The sequence below is a fragment of the Nannospalax galili genome, unplaced genomic scaffold (genome assembly GCF_000622305.1).
Source record: "Nannospalax galili isolate Female #2095 unplaced genomic scaffold, S.galili_v1.0 scaffold544, whole genome shotgun sequence".
Lineage (NCBI taxonomy): Eukaryota > Metazoa > Chordata > Mammalia > Rodentia > Spalacidae > Nannospalax > Nannospalax galili.
In genome coordinates, this window is record NW_008350320.1 from 204,582 (window position 1) to 211,023 (window position 6,442).

Sequence of the window (6,442 nt, forward strand, 5' to 3'; positions counted from 1 at the left end):
CCCATAACTGAGGTATCACTGGGGAAGAGGGGGTTGGAAAGAGTGTAAGAACCAGGGTTGGTGCATGAACATAAGGAAACAGAGTATTTCAGCCCACTGGAAACTTGCTCATATGAACTTGCAATGATGGTGACAGCATGCACAAGACCCATGGCGATTCAAACAAAAATCCAGCAGGGAACGAAGGAAATAGCTAGCAGGTCCCAAACCTAGCTGAGGAACTATTGACAACTGATTACCACTGAGAGAGGGATAGTAGGTCAATAACGGAGAGACTCTAGGTAGGCTGACTAGACTCAGGTGGATGAACTTGCACTGAAGTACATCTGGACCAAATGCTTGACCAGGAAGGACTTAACATATATGACAAAATGCATGAAATCTGGTGGGGGGATAATGGGGAAGCATGGATGGTGTAGGGGAGCTAAATTAATATCTATTATTTGAACTCACAAACCACAATGAAAATATAAAAAATAAATGAGTAATATATTTCTGAATATGACTCTAACAGACCAGTAGATGTCAAGAACTGTCAGCATACCTGCATGAAACTAAACATTATTGCACATGAAATAATTACTGAGCAGGCACTCTAGTAAATGGAAAAATATTTGCCATACATTCATCTACTAGGGAATTAGAATATAGAACATACACACTCATATACATATACACATTTATTAAAAAATTATAAATACTGAATCCATATCTAGCTGTGTTCTTTCTGATAATGTTTTATACTGACACTAAATCCTTCATTGTTTTCTGTTCTCAGTGGCAAAGTACTGTTTCTTGGTTTAAAAAATGTTCTGAAGTTTTTTTTTAATTTTCTATAATTTATTTGGCAAGAGGAAAATGTTCAGTGGTATAAACAGACATTTCTCCAAAGAAGAAATGCAATTTCAGAAAACATATGCAATGTGTTCAATATTTTTAGGATTCAGGGAAATGTCAAATAAAACTACATTGAGATCCCATGTCACTCTGTCCCAAATCCTGTTGTAACAAAAATAAGCAACAATATATCCTACCCAGTATTCAGGGAAATTGGACACTTGAACACTTCTGGTTAGGTGGGAATATAAGTTTTTACAAACAGTATAGAAATAAATATGGAGACCAAGCAATAGACAGTAATATAAGCGGTAGGTGCCATATATACTGTTTTGGTGTTTATACAAAAACAACCAAGTCAAGTAACTTAGAGACTGTCCAATCACGACATATATTCCATTATTATTTAATTCCAAATAATGGAATAAATGTATCATGATTTCAGACTAGGTGTCCATTAACTGATGTATGAATAAATAACACTTGAGGGGTATGTAAAATTGTGTTTAGTTAGCCACATAGAAGAGTAAAACTGTGTTATTTGGCAGAAAATTAATATTAATAAATAGCAGAAATCTAAGTGAACAAGAAACCAGACTCAGGCAGACAAGGATTACATGTGTTCTTTCCTACATATAGTTTAAAAAGCAAGAGATTATTATGCCGCTTGACAATTAGGGTTGTGGAAAATGATAAGGCTTAGTGTAGGGAGGTAAGTTGACAAAAAAAATGAACATGATCAAATTACCTTATGTAATAATGAAATATTTTTACTAGGTACAATAAATAGTAAATGTGAATAAAATATTCTAAACTGCTTTAATTACGGTGTATTTATATTCTGGTGCCAGTAATAACTGGAGGCAATGTTTCAAAATAACACTGAAGTGTGACTGCTGGACACCTGGAGGTAAACTAGCTAGAGATTTGCAGACATGACTCAGTGGTATACCTGTCAGTATCTATGAGAGGAAAGGCTGCTGCAGATTATGTGGCTTGAGCAGCAGTACAGTCTGGATTTTAACACATGCTGTTATCCATTGCCCTGTTATGTATGCTTTTTTCAGGTTGAGATATGATTATCCTAAACCAAACTTGTTCATGGAGTTCATCATAGATAAAGGCTGAATTATATAGGGCCACTGTATGCAGCATATATATGCCAACTATGCCCACCAAAACCTGATACTAAAAATAAACAGTCTCCCTGCATTTAATGATGCAGCATATATTATACATTATTGAATGAAATATGCTGGAACAGCTATAATCTATGAGTGATATTTGATATTAGTCCACATAAACTCTAATTTTGCATTTGTACCATTCATTCACTTATGCTCATATTCATAGAATACTAATGCCTATATGTAAACATACTTAAACCACTACACTTACAAACTTCAATATATTGTGAAAATTTCTCACAGTGTTTTAAGGGGAAGTCTAAAATAGGGCTAATATTCAATAATAGAAATAGGATATGAAGAAGTTTGCATGGTGTGTTAAATGTGGATACAATATCAGAGGATGGACCTGAATTTCTGCATTGCTTAATCATTCAGAGAAAATGTCTTCATCACCTTAAGGATTTGGTCACCCTGTAATCACATACAGCAAAGATTTCACTAATGAATTTTTTATTGAATCCCCAAGGACTACAGAAACTGCAAATACTCAACCCACGATTACTGTGCATCAGGCTTGCCCAAATAAGTAGCCAGAAAAATTTGCCCTGGGCTCAGAAACAATCATAGCCACAGAACAGGTGCTTTCCTGAGTTTTTATTTTGTTCCAAATAGTTTCTACATTAGTGTTTTATGTTCAGGAAGGTACTGATGCTGTTCCTTCATGTTGGCACACAAACTGTCTGAAAGTTTCTGGTTTATGTTTGGCCACTGGTGATGTTTGTGTTAATATTAGTCACTTTTTGACAAGCATGAGGCAAGGACATGGACATGAGGAGAACAAGTGGATCTGGTAACCTGTGATGTGTGGACATAATTACCCTTCATCTTGACATGTTTTCTTCTAATGTGCTCCACTGTCTGAAGGGAGTTAATTCTGCTAGTGTTTTACACAGACACTAAAATACTCAGTGCTTTCTATTCTCAACAGAAAACTGTTATTTATTAATTTATTTCATGAGGAGAAAATGTTGAAATGTCTATGCTCATTTTAATCTTTTTATTTCCTGGTTCATAATACTGAGCAACTTTTTGCTTGAAGTTGTTTCATGCTTACATATTATGAGAAGAAAAAAAAATCAAAGCAGATCCCAAGGCTTCGCTTTGAGTTTCTTTTTTGGCATTATTTGATCAACTATCTAAATTACAAAAATCAAAACAGCATAAATAATAAAACAAATAACTATGTATACTTCTAGAATTAGATCATTGACATTTTTCCTTTTGAGACTTCATCAATATATCATATTCTTTTTTAATATTTTATTTTTTTAATGTGTATGAGTATATTGCCTGCATGTCTGTGAGTGCGCCCATGTCATGCAATGTCTCAGGGGTCAAAAGAGGGCTTCGGATTCCCCTGGAACTGGAGTTAAGGACGGTTCATAGCCACCACGTGGGTCCTGGGAATCGAACCTGAGTCCTCCGCAAGAGCAGTCAGTGCTCTTAACTGCTCAGCCATCTCTCCAGCCCTAATATATCATATTCTTTAGATTTTCATCCATTCTCATTTGGTTTGCAGTTCAAACATAAACTGTAAGTGCCAATAATATGTTATATTGATAAAAATTTAATATGAAAATGAAGAACACAGTTTATGGATAAAACTATTCAGAGTATTGCATGCTCAAGAGACAATAGCAGTTTATCAAAAATTAATATGTGTTCTTTTTCTTAATGATATCTAATGGAAATACAGCAATGTTTTGATTTAAAGGTGGGTGATGTGCTTTCAATTCTTAACACATTCATGAATTATTATGAAAACAGCACATTTTATCAGATTTAATTTTTTTATTTTATATGACACTAAGGTACCTATAAAAATTTAAATATACTGCATAGACTTCTTTTGGCAAATTGTTTTTCTATACTAGGTTTTGCTATTTGTGTGGCTTCATCTAGGTTTGGTTTATTTTTTCACAAGATATTTTATTATATGTACATGAGAAACATCATCATGATTTTCACTGGACTGTTCACTATTTTCTGAACTTTTACAAGTAGTTTGCCAAATGTGAATTTCCACACATAGAGTTTCCCATTTGATTTGAAATTATGGAAGCAAGCCAATTGCATATCTATTTCATTTTCCTATGTATCACCAATCATTTTTCCTTTCTATAAGGATTTAGGACCAGGAGTTTGTCATGTTTCTAGGCATAAGCAAATCACAATCCAAGTGTTAGAAGTGTCTCAGATAGCAATCTACATAATGAAGACTTTTTTCTTATTATTCATAAGTGAATCATTTGTTTAATAGCTAAGGATCATGATTTGCAGTAACATTTAAATTATATTTGATAATTAATTTTGGTTTTGTGAGTATATGTCTGCTAGCGTGTGCTTGTGAAGTTCATAGGGCAACTCACAGGAATCACGTATCCTTCCACTGTGTGGGTTCAGGGAATTGAACTCAGGTCCTCAGTCTTGGTGGCAAACACTTTTACTGGCTGAGCAATCGTGACAACCTTGCAATGAGGACACTGAGCCTTCCCACATAGTGAAATGTACATTTTTTTTTGTTTATCCACAATGAGGCCACAATTAATCTTAAGACAATCTAATTTGAAATCTGTTCTAAATTTAAGCCTATTAATTTAAGTTGACTATAACTTTGTTTTGGTTTCCAGTTGAATTCAAGTTTTGTAAATTTCACATCAAAACACACGTAATTTAGTAAGTTATATTGCTATTCATTATTATAATGTGGTAAAAGAGATAGTTTTGAGTAAACAAATTTTGTACAATCAAGTAATGAATTGGCAGGAGAGAAAGACAACAAAGTAAAAAAATTATGAGGAAGGTAAAAAAATGAGAAATAGAGGGAGTGAGAGAGAGGAAGAGGGAAATATGATATGGGGAAAGAGTAATATTTACTTCATGAAGCAGGTATGAAATTTCTAATCTTATGCTTCTTTCTGTTGAGTCACCTGTGTTCTTCCCTTCAGCCTCCAAAAACCATGGGATCAACAAACCAAACAACTACGGACTATTTTCTCCTCTTGGGCCTCTCAGATGACCCAGAACTGAAGCCTGTCATGTTTGGACTGTTTCTGTTCATATACCTTGTCACAGTACTTGGAAACCTGCTCATCATCCTAGCTATCAATTCAGACTCCCATTTGCATAGTCCCATGTACTTCTTCATCTCCAACCTGTCCTTGACTGATATTTGTATGAGCACAACCACAATCCCAAAGATGCTGGTGAACATCCAAGGACAGAATCTGATCATAACCTATGGAGAATGCCTCACTCAGGCTTGTTTTGTCTTCTTGCGGCAATGGCTTATGATCGCTATGTGGCCATTTGTCACCCACTGAGGTACACAATCATCATGAATCCCCACTTGTGTAGCCTGCTCATTCTTTTCTCCCTGCTCAGTAGCATTGTGAATGCACTTCTTCTCATTCTGATGGTGTTACAGCTGTCCTTCTGCACAGACTTGGAAATCCCCCACTTCTTTTGTGAAATTACACAGGTTGTCAAGGTCTCCTGTTCCAATACTTTCATCAGTAACATACTGATATATATTGCAGGTTTGACATTTGGTAGCATTACTTTTTCTGGAATCATTTTCTCTTATACTGAAATTGTCTCCTCTGTTTTGAAATTATCATCAGCACAAGGAAGGTACAAGGCCTTTTCCACCTGTGGCTCTCACCTCTCAGTTGCTTCCTTGTTCTATGGGACAGGTTTAGGAGTGTGTATTAGCTCTGCAGTGACTGACTCTCCAAGGAAGACTGCAGTGGCTTCAGTTATGTACACTGTGGTTACTCAGATGCTAAACCCCTTTATCTACAGCCTAAGAAACAGGGACATGATGGATGCCTTGAGGAAACTTATAGGTAGGATGGCTTCTCTTTTATAATGTATTATCTTCTTTGGACTTGAGTCCTAACATTAAAACACAGTAACTACATACCTGACTATCCCTACACTATTACTTCTAATCAGTGAATAACATAATGCCAAATATGTTTAATCTTCTGTTTATTGTCTGTTTTTCTGTTGTCTGTCTTGATATGTGATATTTGAAAAATTGTTTCAACTTTCTGATCAATTGCTGCTTTCATGTCATAAAATAAGAGACAAAGTATGTATTTTGTAAAAAGTGATTTATATAGGGGTTGGAGAGATGGCTCAGCAGTTAAGAGCACTGACTGCTCTTGCAGAGGACCCGGGTTTGAGTCCCAGCACCCACATGGCTGCTACAAACCATCCTTAACTCCAGCTCCAGGGGAATCCAAAACCCTCTTCTGACCTCCACAGCATTGCATGACACGGGTTAACTCACATACATGCAGGCAATACACTCATACACATAAAATAAAAATAAATAAAATATTTTAAGTGATTTATATGTACATGTCATATTATGCAAAAGGGTAGATGAGGATATTAATGTTATTGAC

At 35.4% G+C, this 6,442-nt stretch overlaps 1 pseudogene; it reads left to right on the forward strand.

The window, feature by feature from the left end:
• The first annotated feature begins 4,987 nt into the window (after nucleotides 1-4,987).
• On the forward strand, nucleotides 4,988-5,898 carry LOC103745501 (annotated as a pseudogene).
• Nucleotides 5,899-6,442: the final 544 nt, after the last annotated feature.